The sequence below is a fragment of the Phyllobates terribilis genome, unplaced genomic scaffold, assembly GCF_046119375.1.
Source record: "Phyllobates terribilis strain yellow unplaced genomic scaffold, ASM4611937v1 Scaffold_68__1_contigs__length_7421828, whole genome shotgun sequence".
Lineage (NCBI taxonomy): Eukaryota > Metazoa > Chordata > Amphibia > Anura > Dendrobatidae > Phyllobates > Phyllobates terribilis.
In genome coordinates this window covers 1,235,765-1,256,645 of record NW_027362828.1, presented here as the reverse complement: position 1 = coordinate 1,256,645, position 20,881 = coordinate 1,235,765, and the positions used below count along the sequence as shown (strand labels likewise).

Below are 20,881 nucleotides of genomic sequence, written 5' to 3'. Positions count from 1 at the left end.
ATACCCTGTATTTGTGTTTCCTGTTTAGTCCGGAGTACTAAATTTTACTAGGGGGGAATGTGTCACCCCAGGTCTGGATGCCACAAATATTAAAGGCTGTGTCTGAGAGCAGGAGGGAGGTTCCCTGGTTAGGGACAATTAGCATACAGCACCTCCTGTCCCAGGCCAGTAGGGTGAGCTGGCTGCCCCTATAAAAGCTGGAACTGGGGGCAGGGTTAGAGAGAACTGGACGACCTAGCTCAGGACTGAGACTAGTCCCAGAGAAGGAGGGACAGTTCAGCTGTAGCTGAGGAGTCCGTGAGGCAGAGGAGAAACTGCAAGCCAGGGACAGAGGCGACGAGAGTCGGTCCTGGCTGAGAGAATCACACAACCGGACATTGGGGTCCGAGGCTGTCAGGGTTGTAAGCCCAGCAGCAGAGAACCAACTCGAAAGGGATTGCAGGTCCCTTGGCCTAAGAAGCCTGGAGGCTCCGCCACACAGAGGGACCAGTACAGCGAGGAGAAAGCAAAAGGTACCCAAGGCCCGAGTCGCAAGCCATACAGGCGAGAAGTACACGGCCAGCTCAGGGACGTGGGCTATTACACCACGAAGAGGGGGATAGTCAGAAAGAGCATAGAGAGAACGGTAGGCCTACACACTCGCCCTGACCAGTGGGGCTCGCCCGAATGCTCTCAGACACCCAGGCCCATTCCTAACCTGTACTACTGTTGGGTCATTAATAACACCTACAATAAAGACCCTGGACTGTTTGAAGCGGACTCTGAACTCTTACTATTGTGGCCTGCACTATCACCCCCAGCATTCACCTACACTGCCCTGAGGCTACACTCTTCCCGTGGGGAGTTATCCTACCCATGTGCTGCACATCAACACCAGCCTCAGCTGTCTGCCTTGCAGCGGCGGTTACCCTGACCACAATCCACGGGTGGCGTAGTCGGACATTCACAAATCTATAAATAGACTGCCACAACATTTGGTCTGACCACCCTGAGCCACGGGATCGGGTTGCCACTATTACCCCCAACATCGTACAGAAGCCCGGTTCCGGGTGCCCCACAGCCCAGGGGGTGAGTCATATACATATATAGTTCTCCTGCTCTCTTGTCCCCTTTCTCTCTATGACCAGTGATAGACTATTTTTATATCACATTTAGGCATCCATTTAATGTATACGCTGGGACATATAAGATAAACCGATACCTCTGACGGATGATGCACACTTTTAATGTTTCTTTTATGACTCTAAAACTATAAATCTGTTACACAGCTCCTTCCCGATCAAATAATGTGAACAGCTCCATTCCTCCCTCTGTGTATACATTGTGTAATGTGAATGTATTGTGCTCTGTGAACTGTATATGGGCTACAGAGAATGATACTTGCCACACGATGACCAGTAAAGGATGATGGAATCCTGTAAATCCTGCAAAAATGAAAAAAGGGGAAATGGGGGAGGGTACAAATGGGAGGAAAAGGAAAAAATGACAAAACATTGTGCCTTTATGGCTAAAAACTCTCCGGATGCTCCTTGTAGACAAGTCGCTGTGCTCGCTCTCTCATTGCAGGTGCCAGGAATGACCAGTAACTGCCAATCACATGACCTCCTCACTGCAGCCAGAACATTTCTATTACATTTGAAACTTTCAAGTAAAGATTTAGCCCTGATTCATCAAGACTGGCAGTTCTCATATCGGAATGTGGTGGTTTCTGGTCCCTTAGTCTGACATTTATTTTCTAAACACTGTGTATTCATGAGCTCCTGAGTATTTTGGGGGGGGGGGCATTCAGTATTATGGGTACCACATAGTCCTCCATACAGTATAATGTTCCCCATATAGTGCTCCATACAGTATTACGGGCAACACATAGTCCTCCATACAGTATTATGGACCCCATATAGTCCTCCATACAGTATTATTGGCACCACATAATCCTTGGAACAGTATAATGGGCCCCATATAGTGGTTCATACAGTATAATGGGCACCATTTAGTGCTCCATACAGTATTAAGGGCACCATATAGTGCTCCATACAGTATTATGGGCCCCATGTAGTCCTCTATACATATAAAATAAATAAACAAATACTCACCTCTCCCTTATCCCTCGCAGCTCCAGCCCCTGCACTGCTCAGCACAGAGGGCGTGCTGTAGTGATGTCATCGCGCCTTCTACACTGAGACATCACAGAGTTCAGATGGAGAGGGGGAATGATGGGAGAGGGAGCAACAGCTGATGGCTCCCTTTCCTATTGTTGTTTTCAACTGTATCGGCATCCATGATATGGATACACACGTTCCATTAATTTGGGGCAAAAGCAGAAATTGTTTTTAATTGGTTTTTCACCTTTTCAGCAACAAGCAAAACAGTGAGAGTAACACCAACCAATATTGAGATATGTTCTCACTATAGATTAGATACTAGACAGCAATTAAAGTGAGAATCTAAAACATAACTTTTAATATTTAATAGTTAAGAACAATAAACAGATAATGCCACCCATAAAAAGAGAGATGGATCTCAATGCTGGAATGATTATTACCATTAACACAGTCAGGGGACCATCTCTATATTAAATATGTGTAAAAATACATAAAGAGCTTGTACTCTATCTTCAGGTGTGAAGACCAGGCTCTGGATAGAATCTGTAGAGGGAAGAGGGTGTATACGGGGGACACAGTAAGTCGCCCTCCCCTGAAACACCAATTTTTAACAGATCCAGATATACATCAATTAAACTAGGGGAAAATCTCTGTTCTTCCCTTTATTCCATGGATTAAGCATTTATTTCTATCTCCAGGAATCCAGACATTTAAATGAAAAACAGAGATTTCTCAAAACACAAGTATGAGGTCTGAGTGCAGATCCTACATATTTATAATAATTCATACATGATTGTGTCAACAAAATGTCAAAGGGAAAGTGCAGGGCCTCCATACAGGGCTGGCTGTGGTCTGCCCTTGTCAGAGCGGGAGCTTTGTGGGGATAGTTTAAGTTTGAGCCTAAAGGGACTAACAGGGCCAGCTTATACAACTACTTGGTCCAGAAGGAACTCCCCAGACAGCAACTTTCATCCCGGAGAAACAAAGAATGGGTGAGAGAATTCCATTTTGTTGACACAATCATGTATGATGAGTATTACTGTGTATCTACACAATGTTACTTTACTGTGTCCTGTTTGCTTTTTACACCTTCCACCATGTATTCTAGTTTCAATTTATGCGAGACCCCCCCCATAATCCCAGGCGTGGGGAGCAGTGAATATTCTGGCAGCTGATGTCGGCATGTGAGGGCCGCTGCGCCGTTTATACACTGAAGTAAGTTGCCAGCCTCAGAAGATGGTGCCGCACCGTGTAGGAGCAAAGGGAAGGTGAGCAGAATGGTTTATTTTTTTTAAGTATGCGGCATGATGGGGATCATATATACTAGAAATGGCGACATATATACCAAGATAGAGGGCCACATATACAAGGATGGAGATCATATATACCAGAATGGGAGTGCCATATACACCAGGATGGGAGGGCCAAATACCAGGTTGGGGAGGACATATATACCAGGATGGGGGGGGGGGGGGCATATATACCAGGATGGAGCGCCACACATACCAGGATTTTAGATCATATATACCAGGAAGGAGGGCCACATATACCAGTATTTTAGATCATATATACCAGGATGGAAGGGCCATAAATACCAGGATGAAAGAGCCATATATACCAGGATGAGAGGGCTATATATACCAGGATTGGATGACCATATATACTAGGATGGGAGGGCCATATATACAAGTATAGGGGGAACATATATACCAAGATGGGGGACACATATATAACAGGATGGGGGGGATATATATATACCAGGATGGGAGGGCATATACAGTTGAAACCAGAAGTTTACATACACTATATAAAAAGACACATATACATGTTTTTCTCAATATCTAACATGACATCAGGATAAACCTTTCACGTTTTAGATCAATTAGGATTACCATCATTTTTAATATTTGCCAAATGCCAGAATAATGAGAGAGAGAATGTTTTAAAGCATTTTTATTACTTACTGCAAAGTCAAAAGTTTACATACTGTACATTTCATTAGTATTTGGTACCATTGCCCTTAAACTGAATGACTTGGGTCAATCGTTTCTCACAAGCTTCTCACAATAGTTGGTCGGAATTTGGGCCCATTCCTCCTGACAAAACTTGTGTAACTGATCCAGGTTTGTAGGTCGCCTTGCTCGCACCTTCGTTTTCAGCTTTGCTCATAAATTTTCTATAGGATTGAGATCAGGGCTTTGTAATGGTCACTCCAAAACATTGACTTTGATATCCTTAAGCCACTTTGTTACCATTTTGTCAGTATGCTTCGGGTCATTGTCCAATTGGAAGACCAATTTATGCCAAAGCTTTAACTTCCTGGCTGATGTCTTAAGATGTTGCTTCAGTATTGCCACATAATCTTCTTTTCTCATGATGCCATCTATTTTGTGAAGTGCACCAGTCCCTCCTGCAGCAAAACAAAACCACAACATGATGCTGCCACCCACGTGTTTCACATTTGGGATGGTATTTTTAGGCTTCCAAGCTTCTCCCTTTTTCCTTCAAACGTAATGATGGTCATTATGACCACAGGACATGTATCCAAAAATTAAGGTCTTTGCTCCTGTGCGTTGCAAACATTAATCTGGCTTTTTATGTTTCTTTTGGAGTAATGGCTTCTTCCTGGCAGAGTGGCCTTTCAGCCCATATTGATACAGTACTCGTTTCACTGTGGATATTGACACAATCTTACCAGCTTCCACCATCATCTTCATAAGGTCTTTTGTTTTTGTCCTTGGGTTGATATGCACATGTTTGACTAAAGCATGTTCATCTCTGGGACACAGAACCGTTTCCTTCCTGAGTGGTATGATGGCTGGACATTCCCATTTTGTTTGTACTTGCATATAATTGTTTGCACAGATGAATGAGGCACCTTCAGGTATCTTGAAATTGTACTCAAGGATGAGCCAGACTTGTGCAAGTCCACAATTCTCTTCCTGATATCTTGGCTAATTTCTTTAGACATTTCCATGATGCTATACAAAGAAGCAGTGCGTTTCAGGTGTGCATTAAAGTACATCCACAGGTGTGTCTCTAATTAACTCAGATGTTGCCAAATAAATAGAAGCTTACAAACACATGACATCATCATATGGGCAGTCCAGAATTGTTTAAAGGCATAGTAATCTTAGTGTATGTAAACTTCTGGTTTCAACTGTTTACCAGGATGGGTGACATATAACAAAATTGAGGGACATACAGTTATATATTTGGACAGAGACAACATTTTTCTAATTTTGGTTCTAGACATTACCACAATGAATTTTAAACAAAACAATTCAGATGCAGTTGAAGTTCAGACTGTCAGCTTTCATTTGAGGGTATCCACATTAAAATTGGATGAAGGGTTTAGGAATTTCAGCTCCTTAACATGTGCCACCCTGTTTTTAAAGGGACCAAAAGTAATTGGACAGATGAAATAATTGTAAATAAAATGTTCATTTCTAGTACTTGGTTGAAAACCCTTTGTTGGCAATGACTGCCTGAAGTCTTGAACTCATGGACATCACCAGATGCTGTGTTTCCTCCTTTTTGATGCTCTGCCAGGCCTTCACTGCGGTGGTTTTCAGTTGCTGTTTGTTTGTGGGCCTTTCTGTCTGAAGTTTAGTCTTTAACAAGTGAAATGCATGCTCAATTGGGTTGAGATCAGGTGATTGACTTGGCCATTCAAGAATATTCCACTTCCTTGCTTTAATAAACTCCTGGGTTGCTTTGGGTCATTGTCCATCTGTAGTATGAAACGACGACCAATCAGTTTGGCTGCATTTGGCTGGATCTGAGCACACAGTATGGCTCTGAATACATCAGAATTCATTCAGCTGCTTCTGTCCTGTGTCGCATCATAAATAAACACTAGTGACCCAGTGCCACTAGCAGCCATGCATGCCCAAGCCATCACACTGTCTCCGCCGTGTTTTACAGATGATGTGGTATGCTTTGGATCATGAGCTGTACCACGCCTTCGCCATACTTTTCTCTTTCCATCATTCTGGTAGAGGTTGATCTTGGTTTCATCTGTCCAAAGAATGTTCTTCCAGAACGGTGCTGGCTTTTTTAGATGTTTTTTTAGCAAAGTCCAGTCTAGCCTTTTTATTCTTGATGCTTATGAGTGGCTTGTACCGTGCAGTGAACCTCTGTATTTACTTTCATGCAGTCTTCTCTTTATGGTAGATTTGGATATTGATACGCCTACCTCCTAGAGAGTGTTGTTCACTTGGTTGGCTGTTGTGAAGGGGTTTCTCTTCACCATGGAGATTATTCTGCGATCATCCACCACTGTTGTCTTCCGTGGGCGCCCAGGTCTTTTTGCATTGATGAGTTCACCAGAGCTTTCTTTCTTTCTCAGGATGTACCAAACTGTAGATTTTGCCACTCCTAATATTGTAGCAATTTCTCGGATGGGTTTTTCTGTTTTTTGCAGCTTAAGGATGGCTTGTTTCACCTGCATGGAGAGCTCCTTTGATCGCATGTTTACTTCACAGAAAAACCTTCCAAATGCAAGCACCACACCTCAAATCAACTCCAGGCCTTTTATCTGCTTAATTGAGAATGACATAACGAAAGGATTGCCCACACCTGTCCATGAAATAACCTTGGAGTCAATTGTCCAATTACTTTTGGTCCCTTTAAAAACAGGGTGGCACATGTTAAGGAGCTGAAACTCCTAAACCCTTCATCCAATTTTAATGTGGATACCCTCAAATGAAAGCTGAAAGTCTGAACTTCAAATGCATCTAAATTGTTTTGTTTAAAATTCATTGTGGTAATGTCTAGAACCAAAATTAGAAAAATGTTGTCTCTGTCCAAATATATATGGACCTAACTATATACATAATGAGGAGGAGAAGGAGTTAAGGAGCTGGTTGTTAGAGCTCTCCTGTTAGGTTTTTTTTAGTTTGCTGGTCACATGACCATTTTTGCCTATTTTATCCGGCTCCGCCCTCCTGGCCTTGCTGGACTTCATATTCTGTTTTTTTATTTTTAATTATATACGGTATATATATGGCGCCCCTGAGGGTTCAGTCGCCACAGAAGTACTGCACCTCACCCCGAGGTGTGCTGTCTCCCTTCTCTCAGGTAAGGTGGGAGTGCTGCACGGAACCCCAAACACCTGCATCCAACACTACCCTACTCCAGGCCGGCTGGGGGGGCAACATGCAGAGCGCAGCTGCTGAGCCTTGTCCCTGGCTGGATGGGGGGAACCAGTAGTGGGTGTGGGTGGAGGAAGTAGTTAGAGAAAGCACTTTGATAGGAGTATAAATAGGGAAGCCATCTTAGAGAGAGTGTGTTCAGTCAGAGGAGGAGAGTGAGATATGAAAGTGGGGTTCTGCCAGGTACACCCGAGCTGCCTGAGGAAGGACTGAAACCTTGCCCGGTGAACGCAGTGCGACGCGGGAGGCTTGCGCCGGTACAGTGCACCTGTGGACTGTCTAAGAACTGTGAGTAAATCTTGGATGACTGCACTGAGCTGCCTCCGCTCCTTTATTTCGCCGGTGCCATTTCCCTCCCTGCACTATAACGCCCAGCACACCTCCTCCATTTATCTACACTGCCCTGAGGCCTGCTCCACCTGTGGGGAGCCGATCCATCACAAGCTGTCCTAACATTTGCCTCAGAGGACTGTTGCAGCGCTGGTGATCCTCACCAGACACCGCAGGTGGCGTCACGGCAAATTCCCCTACAAAATATCCCCCTTTTTACACTGACCCGCCCTGGGTTACGGACCGGGCCAGCCACCGTGATCTCCCCCAAAAGCAGCCATAAGGCTCGGCTGTCGAGTACCCCATGGCCCTGGGGGCGAGTCATATATATAACAATAAGGACACTCGAGGTATATTCCTGTTGGTCCTGGATAAAGTGCGCTGTGCTTCTGATGTTAGAGGATAATAAGTGTGTGTACATATATCTCAGACATTAGCGCCAACAGACTAATCGTTAGCAAAACTGATAGAAGGGACAAAAAAATAATAATTAAGTCAATATAGCGATTCATAAATAAATGTCATAAAAGATTAACTTTATTGATGAAGTAAAAAGGTGCAGTGGACATACAAAAACAGGAAGATGGTGCAGATCACACATATAAATAGTAAAATGTAAAGGAGACTCACTGCTTAGTATAAAATCACAAATACAGTATACTGTATATAACCATCATCTGAAATATATATAAGCAAATATGTGTAAAAATACATGTATACTATTGATGATGCTATGAGAATATACGGGGGTATGGGGACTAAATAATGGTCAAGTATACAAGATTGGGGTAAAAGGTATATATATATATTCCCATACATGGCACGGTCAAATAGCGTACACTCAGGATGGATGGGAAAAAATGAGTTTACTGCATACTTTGTTCACAGCAGGAGCTGCCTTACAATGTGCCCACCCCGACACATCACAGGAAGAGAGAGAATAAAAATGCTGCGCTAGCCAATAGGAGAGGGACGCAGAGTGTAGTGACGCATGCGTGAACTGGTGAAGTCCGGGAGCTTGCCTCGACCCACATCACATGACCGACCGTGACACAAACTGGATTGTGACGCCGAAGGGAACAAAAGATACAGGAAGAGAACTGGCAGGGCACCAGATGAGAATGCGTGCCACCGGGGCAATCTGCAAAAGTAGTGTAGCATTCATAGTTCATAGAGAGAAATCAACACTGTGCATAGTGGGAGCGTAATACTCAAAAAAGGCCACAAGATGGTGCAAAACAGCATGGTGTTATCTGTATAAAGCACAATGAAGATAACACAATTATGTGATGATATTATGACAAAAGGATAATAATATTGCCAGGGTCGGACTGGGGTGCCTAGGGCCCACCAGGGTAATTGACTCTAGGCGCCCACACTACAACTCTGTAATCTAACGAGATGCAATTTGCAGCTTGTCACTACATTACAGAACAGGAGGAAGCGCTGGGCATTGTATATGAGTATATGTAAGTGTAATGCCGGCACGATCTTCCTCCAGAGCGGATATACCAGCAGCGTGTTTCACACAGTAGATTCACTTGTGTGAAACTAGCCTAAATTCCATTTAGTATTCATTGTATTTCTGAGTCAATGTTCTACCAGTAAAACAAAAAGCTAGCTATCAATACTAGATTTCATGTATCACCTACCCTGTATCACTTTATAACTGGCTACCAACTGATCCGGTGGTCTACGCAGTATTCTCAGCTCTTGCTTGTTCACAATGCACAGCATTCACATTGGTCCTACATAAAAGAACATGTAATACTATTAGTTCTTTCATTGTAAAGAGGAAACGGTTGTATATTGTCTTATTTTGCAATTGTACTGTTTGCAGCGTACTTTGACCTGTAAAGGGGATGTTCTGGAAAAATTATTTTCTAGCAAGTGCCCTCAGCATGCCTGTCTAAACAGAAGATTCGTACCTAGGCACTGTTCACACCGTGTCTAAAATGTGTACGTTTCATCCATGAAGGGTCCGTTTCACGTCTGTGTGCCCTCAATGGGTCATCCGTATTCCATGGACACTGCTCAGCTCAGAAAATAATTTCCAATGCATCTATCTGTTAAAAACGGACCAAACATGGATGTCATTCCCGTGATTTTCACAGACCCATAGAATTTAGTGTGTGTGTGTTTGGTCCGCATCACGGACCAAAAATAGTGCATGTGTTCATGAATTTTTTTCATGGACCCATGGTCCGTAAAACAACACTGATGTGTGAACACACATTAAAATCAATGTGTATGCGTGCTGCAAATGAGAAATGTGGACAACACATGTCAGTGAAAAATTGAAATGTGAATAGGTCCTTACCCGCTATGCACCGCTACGGTCTTCTACATCACCTTCTCCATGTCCATGGAACAGTCCACATAGTGTTTCCATCTATCACAGCCGGCACAGGAGCCAATAACTGGTTTCAGTGGTGACATGTGAAGCCAGTCATTGACTGCAGTGGAGCATGTGGCCATTGCTGTGGCAGATATAAGCACAGCGAGACCCAGAGCATTGACATGCAAGAGGCATGGAGGACCTCAGCGGTAGGGAGCAAGTAAGTATGAAACATCTGTTTATAAAAGCAGGATGCAAAAATATGGTAAAAAATCATGAAGATCATCCCAGCATTTTTTCCTTAAATTATACACAGGTACCTGTTACAGCTTACCATGGGAATGTGCCAGGCAGAGGCGATTTCACTGCTCCAATATGAGTCGCCTCCCTCTGCTTTACGTCACAGATTCTACAATTGCTATTGAACGTGGCATCTGAGGGTTTAAATAACTGGGTATGGTGGCATCGCCAGCCCTGATCTTTGCAGTTCGGTGCCTGCTGTATTATACTGCCTGCACCTGGCATGTATAGAGCACAGTCAATGTAGCAGCGCGCTTGCCTATTTTGCTGGCTCACGACCAGCCTCCCTTTATAGTCAAAGGGAGCATCAGGCTGTATCAGGAAAGTGCTGGAATTTTGTGAAATCTATCCGACTCTTTCCAGGCAGAAGAGTTGGACGGATTTCACAACACAAGTGTGAAAATAGCCTTACAGTGTGAATGACTTGGTGCTGTGGGCTCGGATGCAATACCCGTCCCCGCATCATCAGTGCAGTAACAAACCTACAACTCCCAGTAAACCCTGAAGGATTAAATCTGACAGGGCATGCTGGGAATGGTAAGTTTCAGAGGGGAAACCACTCACATTATTATTATTATACATTTTATTTTAGCAGTGCAGTGTGTATATACAGATACGGAGAATTACACCCAGTATACAGTGCAGGAGAATTGGTACTATCCAGTGTATATAAAGGATAATACATAGAGAATTATGCCCAGTATACAGGACAGAAGTGGTACTCTGCAATATATATAAATATATATATATTTATACACACACATTATATATACTGTAAGGCAGCGCTTGTCATTATCCTGGGGGATACTCGCTTCGCTGCGTCAATTTAAAACACACCTGCCATATTTTCCGGTATTTCTCAAGTCAGCAGTTTATTAACTCCATAAGCTGCTGATTTCCGGGTCCACCTCCGTGGCCCACCGACACAGATATAAAGTCCACGAGCCCAAGTGGCAGACCGGCCCACTTGGCTCTAGTTACAGCCTCCCGCAAGGTAATAATAAAATAATGTCCATGAAAATGTCCATAACACAAATAGTATTACCTACGTCGGGCTTTAGCTGCTTTGGTCCATTTGTTTCCCAGATGGGGTCTCTAGCCTCTGGCCCTCCAAGGCTTACTGACATCCACACGGGATCCAGGCTTCACCCGGCCTCACTAGGCTTCAGACAAACAGTGTCCCACCCACCCGGGGAACAGGCCTCATGCCTCTCTCACAGGTACACTGCACACTGCTCAACTCACCAGGTTTTTATATATCCTGTAGACACAGCCACAGGACCTGTGCTTATCTCACAGTCACGTGTCCATACCTTCTGTGAGCAAAAGGACCTGTGTGATGTCACAGTCATGTGACCAGTCAGCTGAGGGGGAGGAAATAGCCTAAACAGACATACTAGATCATTATAGCAATGCCGCTGCACCACATATTCCCCCCCTCTGTTCAAACCTGTGGGGTTGAACACATAATATACACAACAGTTTAAAACCCACAGTTCACACAGAGACCATGCACTTGACCCTTACGTTGTCCAGCCCCTGGAACATTATTCATTGACATTAGCCCATTCCTTAGGGACCTCCCATCTGTCAATGTCACTGACTTCGTCAGGTCACCTTTCCGGGTCGTAACCTTGTCAGGCCTCCCCCGCTCCCAGCGGTCAGTCGAAACCCTGTCAGGTCTCCCCCGCTCCCAGCGGTCAATACGGCAGTGCAACTCACATGTCCTTGTACCTAAGGTCTGGTTCGACTCCGTATTGTCCAGTCCTCTATTGGGTCGTTTGTATGGGCCACCCACACCTGAGTTACTGGAGGTCTCACTACCTCTAAACCCACGCCCACTACTCTCAGGACACCTTGAAGGGTCCCTAACTTCAGGTGTTCTGTTATTTAGGGGCCCCCTTCTCTGTCGGGTCCCACCATTTCCAGACGGCTGCCATCCTCTACTGCTCAGATGATGCTGTCCATCTACTCGCAGTCTAGCGAGACTCAATTGTTCCACCTCTCGCAGGTAGGTCACTCGGTACTCCACCAGCATGCTCATATATGCCAGACTTTCTCCGTTCCTATAGCGTAGAATGACACCATGCCGTCTTCATCCGGTATCCAGTCCTGACGATCATGTGGACTGCTCACCACACCAGACTTCTTCACCATCATCTGCATGGCTCGGCCATTTCTCCCAATGAGCTCTCTCACCAGAACATGAGGCACCCGGATGACCTCTTCTAGCAGACTGTGAGCCTCTCTCATCAGCTCCAGTTGTCTAGCGGCTTGCTCAGTCTTCAACCGGAGAAACCGCTTCGTGCGAATACATCGCCAATGTATGTCACTCAGGATTGCCACCCTCTTCACTGTGACTTCAGGTCGTGGACAGGACCACCAGCTGTTTGGCCTCTGAGGTCAAGTACACCTTCCAGGCTCCCACGGCCTTCTTAAACTCCTCATGCACGAACTCACGGGTGCATTCTTCCCTCAGGTCCTCGGGTACATCTACGAGGCACTTGTACCGAGACGTTTCGGTCTCACCAGTGGTTTCCAGACGATCAACCAGCTCAGGTTTCAGGGACAACTGACTTCCAGCTTCTTCACCCTGGATGCTTCCCCTGAGCGGACTCACAGCTACAACTTCTCAACTTTTCGTCTTGACCACCTCCACTTCACCATTATCTTTCAACACCATACTCTTAGCTCTCCTCAGGTCCACCTTCTCATGGTCTAAGGGAGTAAGTGCAACTTGTTTGCCTTTTCCCTTCTCCAAGGAGACCTCGTTCACCGCGTGACACTTTGCTAGGCGGCCTTAGAGCTCTAAAACTTCTCCTTTTAGCTCAGTTACTCACCTCTCAGCAGTCCATCTCTGAAGCTCTTCCTGCTTCAACTGCTCTTCCAGCAGGAGAGCTCTCTCAGACCTCTCCGTCTCCAATGTGCCCACTCGGCTCTCAATAGCCAGTCTCTCACGCTTCTCTTGCGTCCACTGGGCTTGTAGCACCTCCTTGAGCTGCTTGATCTCGGCTCCGACATCCACCGAATCATCAGAGCTCACATCACTCGAGGAGGTATCTGCTTCATACCTCCCATCACCAGCGGTCAACTCCTGGCTCTGGTCTGTGGCTTTTCCGATGGACTCCTCCATCTTCTCTCGCTCAGCTTCCATCTTGCTGACTGTTTCCTTAAGGTACGTCTCCGCCTTCTGGAGGGTATCACAGGACATCTGTAGCTCCTTCACCTGAGCTTCCAGATCTAGGGTCTTTCCCCGGAGATCATCATTCTCCTCACGGATATCTTGCAGAGTGGTCTCAACCACTTGGCGCTCTTGCTCTGCATCCGCCTTACCCTCCTCTAGTTTTCCTTTAAGCTTGAGGAGGTCCTCATAATCTCTCCTAATCTGTTGCAGTTCCTCACTGAACCTTTCATGCCTCTTTTCTGCCTCTTGGTCGTGAGCAGACACTTCAACTTTTATTGCTTCTTTCAGGGCGGATAGCTCCTGGTCTCGCTGGTACAGAGTCCTCCAGTCGCTCCTTCTCCTGCATTAGAGGCTTTACTTGGTCCTGGAACTGCTGCAGCTCCCTCATGAGTTCATCATACTCCTTTTTAGATTCACACAGCTCCTGGTTGAACTGTTCGCGCAGTCGTTCTAGTTCCGGATGACGTCCAGAAACTCCATCCTGCCGCGTCTCCTTCTCAAGTTTCAACTGCGAAACCTCCTCCTTAATTTTGCGGCGGTCCTCCTTAATTGTGTGGAACATCTCCTTCCACTGGACAACTTCCTCGTTGCTTTCCTTTAGACTTCGCCGTAAGTCCTTCACAACCTGGAATACCCTCTGCCGTTCAGACTCCAGGCTCTGCTGGTCTGAGGACACGTTCTCCAGGTCCGTCACCTCCTCTTCTGCCTCTGAAGTAGGATCCACCCTTGTAACAACGGCACACACCATTACATTTTCTTTATTTTCACTTTTAGTCAAGACTACAGGAGCAACCTTTCTGTGGCCCTTGCGCCGTCTACGTCGAGATGTGGACTCTCTCCCCTCGTCTAGTCCCTCCTGACCGACCTCTCCTACTTCCGTAGTGTCACCGTCAGCTATCAGGTCTGTGTCACTCCCCATGATGTTGTGGACTACCAGGTCACCTCCCACTTTGACTTCAACCCCCTCCACTGGAGTCACACCATTCTCAACGGTCAAATTATCATTTCTAGGAGGTACCAACCCACCATCAACAATTTCCAGTTTTCCACACTCTACGCTCTTGTGAAAATCCGCCCCTTTTTAGACTCCGCCCCCTTTTGTACAACCACACCTGTAAGGGAATTTTTACAAAAAACATCAGCGACAGTCTTAGGACTCAGTTCACAAGACCTCTTACCACCTCCCCGGGCACTCTGGGACAACACGGGCGCCCCCGGAGGGTCCATAGAATGGTCCACGGCCACCATTCTATACGGTGCCCACAGCTCCTGCGGTTCCCGCACCATGTCCAGTAACAGTTTCTCAAATACCTGCTCCGGACCCAACCGTCCCTTCAAACGCTCATTAGCTCCAGACACCTCTGTTGCTTTGCACACAGCCATCACGGTACACTGTTCACACTTGAACTTCACCGCTCCCCCCGAAAAAATCTTCGTGGCCCCGCCGAGCCACCGCAAAACAGGATTTGAGAGCGATGTCAATCTTCGCAACCCCACGAGTTGCAGCAAGATGCTTTGACTTCGTGAGCCCCGCCGAGCCACAGCAAACCAGGTTTGAGTGTGACAACGACCTTCACAACCCCGCCGAGTTGTAGCCAGATGCTTTGACCTTCGTGAGCCCCGCCGAGCCACAGCAAACCAGGTTTGAGTGCGACGACGACCTTCACAGTTGCTCCCAGCAACCAGACTGCAGATGCTCCCAGCAACCAGACTGCAGCTGCCCGCGCTCTCAAACCACATGTAAGGCAGCGCTTGTCATTATCCTGGGGGATACTCGCTTCGCTGCGTCAATTTAAAACACACCTGCCATATTTTCCAGTATTTCTCAAGTCAGCAGTTTATTAACTCCATAAGCTGCTGATTTCCGGGTCCAACTCCGTGGCCCACCGACACAGATATAAAGTCCACGAGCCCAAGTGGCAGACCGGCCCACTTGGCTCTAGTTACAGCCTCCCGCAAGGTAATAATAAAACAATGTCCATGAAAATGTCCATAACACAAATAGTATTACCTACGTCGGGCTTTAGCTGCTTTGGTCCATTTGTTTCCCAGATGGGGTCTCTAGCCTCTGGCCCTCCAAGGCTTACTGACATCCACACGGGATCCAGGCTTCACCCGGCCTCACTAGGCTTCAGACAAACAGTGTCCCACCCACCCGGGGAACAGGCCTCATGCCTCTCTCACAGGTACACTGCACACTGCTCAACTCACCAGGTTTTTATATATCCTGTAGACACAGCCACAGGACCTGTGCTTATCTCACAGTCACGTGTCCATACCTTCTGTGAGCAAAAGGACCTGTGTGATGTCACAGTCATGTGACCAGTCAGCTGAGGGGGAGGAAATAGCCTAAACAGACATACTAGATCATTATAGCAATGCCGCTGCACCACAATACATACAGTGCTGGCCAAAAGTATTGGCACCCCTGCAATTCTGTCAGATAATACTCAGTTTCTTCCTGAAAATGATTGCAATCACAAATTCTTTGGTATTATTATCTTCATTTAATTTGCTTGCAAGGAAAAAACACAAAAGAGAATGAAGAAAAAATCAAATCATTGATCATTTCACACAAAACTCCAAAAAAGGGCCAGACAAAAGTATTGGCACCCTCAGCCTAATACTTGGTTGCACAACCTTTAGCCAAAATAACTGCAAAAAAACGCTTCCGGTAACCATCAATGAGTTTCTTACAATGCTCTGCTGGAATTGTAGACCATTCTTCTTTGGCAAACTGCTCCAGGTCCTTGATATTTGAAGGATGCCTTCTCCAAACTGCCATTTTGAGATCTCTCCACAGGTGTTCTATGGGATTCAGGTCTGGACTCATTGCTGGCCACCTTAGAAGTCTCCAGTGCTTTCTCTAAAACCATTTTATAGTGCTTTTGGAAGTGTGTTTTGGGTCATTGTCCTGCTGGAAGACCCATGACCTCTGAGGGAGACCCAGCTTTCTCACACTGGGCCCTACATTATGCTGCAAAATTTGTTGGTAGTCTTCAGACTTCATAATGCCACGCACACGGTCAAGCAGTCCAGTGCCAGAGGCAGCAAAGCAACCCCAAAACTTCAGGGAACCTCCGCCATGTTTGACTGTAGGGACCGTGTTCTTTTCTTTGAATGCCTCTTTTTTTTCCTGTACACTCTATGTTGATGCTTTTTCCCAAAAAGCTCTACTTTTGTCTCATCTGACCAGAGAAAATTCTTCCAAAACGTTTTAGGCTTTCTCAGGTAAGTTTTTTGGCAAACTCCAGCCTGGCTTTTTTATGTCTCAGGGTAAGAAGTGGGGTCTTCCTGGGTATCCTACCATCCGCACAATCTTGCGTTGAAATCTCTCGTCAATTTTTCTTTTCCGTCCACATCTAGGGAGGTTAGCCACAGTGCCATGGGCTTTAAACTTCTTGATGACACTGCGCACGGAAGACACAGGAACATTCAGGTCTTTGGAGATGGACTTGTAGCCTTGAGATTGCTCATGCTTCCTCACAATTTGGTTTCTCAAGTCCTCAGACAGTTCTTTGGTCTTCTTTCTTTTCTCCATGCTCAGTGTGGTGCACACAAGGACACAGGACAGAGGTTGAGTCAGCTTTAATCCATGTTAACTGGCTGCAGGTGTGATTTAGTTATTGCCAACACCTGTTAGGTGCCACAGGTAAGTTACAGGTGCTGTTAATTACACGAATTAGAGAAGCATCACATGATTTTTCAAAGGGTGCCAATACTTTTGTCCACCCCCTTTTTTAGGTTTGGTGTGGAATTATATCCAATTTGGCTTTAGGACAATTCTTTTTGTGTTTTTTTCATTGAAGACAAATTAAATGAAGAGAATAATACCAAAGAATTTGTGATTGCAATCATTTTCAGGAAGAAACTGAGTATTATCTGACAGAATTGCAGACGTGCCAATACTTTTGGCCAGCACTGTATACACTGTGTTCAAGAATATAGAGTGGAGCAGTGTATATACTATATAATGTATAGCTATGGCAGTGTATATAGTGTGGATTCCACACTATATACGCAGCACCTTAGTATCTAACCATCTGTACACCATATACTGTGTATACTGTAGTAGCATATATAGACCCTTATACACAGAACGGCCTTCATCTTTTAGAGTCGTGGCGGGAAGACAACTAGAAAATACATAGCTTCTAATGGTCACAAGCCTACTCAATATTAAATATGAATATAACAGGAGAAACAGAGTTTATATAGGCATAAAACCAGTATAGCTTTATTAGATACAAGATAGTAAAAAAGCCACAACAGTGGCGACACAAAGTAAATAACAGATTACAAAATACAGTACATGGTAACATATGTAGAGAGTATATGTGGCAAAACCCCCCCCAAAAAAAGAGGGAGTGATAAGCAGAGAACATATAGAATATACCATAAGTAAAGAGTATCCGCACAAGTGTGCAGGTATGCATCAAATGTCGAGGAGAATTCAAATACCGCTTACCAGTCACTAATAAGGGAGGGCCAGCAGAAGAAAGGTGACAAGTAGACCAGGAACAGGATAAACTCAAGGCACCAAGAGACCAAAAGGGAGGCTCGACGCGTGTTTCGCCCCGATGCTATGGGCTTTCTCAAGAGGCATAAGCTTGTAAAGGACAGGGACCTTTTTAAAGTCTTTTCACACGGTCACGTGACCGCGATACTAGTCACGTGACCGGAAGTGAATAAGTGACCGATGCTCGTCGGCGCATGCGCTAGGCGCCGGAAACTGTCGGTGCGGGCAGAATCCGTCACCTGGTAACGCGCACGCCGGAAACACATGGTATGTGCACCGGAAGTGCGCGGCCAGGAGAAAGACGGCCATGCCCGGGCCGAGAGCAGCGTGCCCAGAGCGCATGCGCACCGCATCGTGTGTCACCTAGCAACATAATGGCCAATAGCAGAGGCTGGCATCCAAAAAAATAACAAAGGGTCAAGCAATCATTAGTCCTGCAATGCATTATATATATAATGGCCGATAATACAAGTCACGACAGTATAACATCAAATGTGTAGAGATGTCCATGTATACAGTATGCAGGGCCGGTCTCATTAAATCCAGTGATGTTGATCAGCGCATAAAATAGGATGTGGTTCCGTTCTCATGCTATATATGGACCAAAGAAAAAAGGAGCCAAGAGGAAAAATAAAGAAAAATAGGGATTAAAAGGTAAAAAGCAAATATTGAAAATACCAGATAAATATTAAAAACAAAAATAGCCAAAAGGGCCAAAATTGGTTATATAACATCTAAGGCGGAGAATGATATAACAGGCGAGGCCCATGTCACAGGAAGGGGGCAAAGCTAAGTGCCTCATTAAGGCCCCGAGGAGACATGGTATTCAGACATACGATCCATTTTACTTCCTTTTGACCAAGAGCCTTTGTCCAGTCACCTCCACGGGAGCCAAGGTGTGAAATATCAATTCCACGCACCTTCAAAGATTTTGGATCGCAGTTATGTTTGCATTGAAAGTGACGTGGGATAGTTTTTGGCTCCCGTTGGTCGGCCACCGTTCTGGCCGCGCCAATGTCGCGCACGTGTTCCCGTATCCTCACTCTTAGCTCTCGCGTGGTCAAACCGATGTAAATTAAATCACAGGCACAAGTTGCGTAATAAATCACATGGGTTAAACCACAGGATATATAATTACAAATTTGGTATTCACGAGAGCCGTCGGATGAGGAAAAGGAGACAGAGCGCACGGCATTGGCGCATGCCAGACAGTGGCCGCAAGGAAAAAAGCCAATCCTTGGTCCTCAGGACCCAAAAGGGTTGGTAAGTGGGGGAACATAATGACTCCGTGTCAACATGTCACCCAGGTTATTGGCTTTCCTGGGTGTCATGAGTGGATAGTCCCCCACATATTCTCGTAGGGAGGGCTCCGCACCAAGAACACCCCAATGCTTGGAGAGGATCCGCCGCATCTCCCCCCACTCATGATTAAAGGTGGAGATGTAGCGGATCCTTCCCATGTCTTTCTTCCCAGCGGAAGCTGTTGAATATAACAATTGATTGCGGGGAGTACCCCTTGCCCTTCTATAGCCCTTTTTTTTGGGGGGGGGGTGGTTTGCCACATATACTCTCTACATATGTTACCATGTACTGTATTTTGTAATCTGTTATTTACTTTGTGTCGCCACTGTTGTGGCTTTTTTACTATCTTGTATCTAATAAAGCTATACTGGTTTTATGCCTATATAAACTCTGTTTCTCCTGTTATATTCATATATAGACCCTTGTAGCATCTGTGTACACACCCTCCATGCACTTAATAGTCCCCTGTATTGGTACTGTACACATGCTGGCTGGTGCAGACCCTATTTAGTTTATAATGGTTGTATCGCACAATATCAGCACATTTTATCATTTACCTTTCGTGTCTCCCTATTTCTCCATAGATTGTAGCTTGCGAGCAGCAGGTCCCTCACTCCTCTTGGTATCTGAGTTGTGTGTTATCCTGTACTGTCTTTATTTTCTGTACATGTCCCCTCTGTAATGTAAAGTGCTGCGGAATATGTTGGCGCTAAAAATATATTATATACACAACGCTACATAATATTATACAAACACAGCACCATACTATACACTTTATTATGCTGTATACACTACATAAGGAACAACGAGACTGCGGTCTATACATCATACAGGAGGCAGAGAGTGCGAGTTTATAGGTCGTGTACAGCACTCTCTGCCTCCTCTATGACATACAGACCGCATGCTCGGTCTCCCCTAATATATGCTTTATATAGGAGGCCGCGAGTGCGGTCTGTTTGTCATATATGAGGCAGAAAGTGCGATCTATACATCATATAGGCCCCACACATGACATACACCACTCTCTCGGCCTCCTATATGAGATATAGACCGCACTTTCCTTCTCCTATAATATATACTTTACATAGGAGGCTGAGTGTGTTGTATATGTAATATAGACCCGCACTCTCAGCATCCTATATGACATATACTCTGTATATGTCATATAAGAGGCCAAGAGTGTGATCTATATTTCATAAAGGAGGTAGAGTGCGATCTATACATTATACACAGTAGGCCCCATATATTACATATACCGCACTCTCGGTCTCCTATATGACATACAGACTCTCGGCCTCCTATATGACATGGGGCTCTTTCACATGTCCGGATATTTCCCATACTGGAAAAAACAGTACCGGAGATATCCGTGTCTGTGTGGCATCTTTGTACCGGCGCCTGGGAACAGCACGAACTGTACTGCTGATTCCCAGGCGCCGCTACGTGTCACACGGAAATCATCTGTGTGTCATCAGTGTGTCATCAGTGCGTACGTGTGCAGGCGTTTTTCGACCCGTGCATGGTGTAAAAAAACAAACATATCAGCGTGTTTTTCCCACGGACACACGGTCTGTGGAAACGCACTGACATGTGCACAGACCCATTCATCTGAATATGTCTACGTGTGTCAGTGTCTCTGATACGTGTGGA

At 45.4% G+C, this 20,881-nt stretch overlaps 1 long non-coding RNA gene across 1 annotated transcript in view; it reads right to left on the bottom strand.

Annotated features, from left to right (window-relative positions):
• The window catches only part of LOC141194310 (uncharacterized), a 30,639-nt gene extending 19,083 nt beyond the window's left edge, over positions 1-11,556 (bottom strand). The window contains exons 1-2 of the long non-coding RNA XR_012267090.1: positions 11,472-11,556; positions 9,241-9,336 (exon numbers count right to left, since the gene is read on the bottom strand). This is a non-coding gene — a long non-coding RNA (uncharacterized lncRNA). The remainder of the gene's footprint in view (positions 1-9,240; positions 9,337-11,471) is intronic.
• Between the last annotated feature and the right edge of the window lie 9,325 nt (positions 11,557-20,881).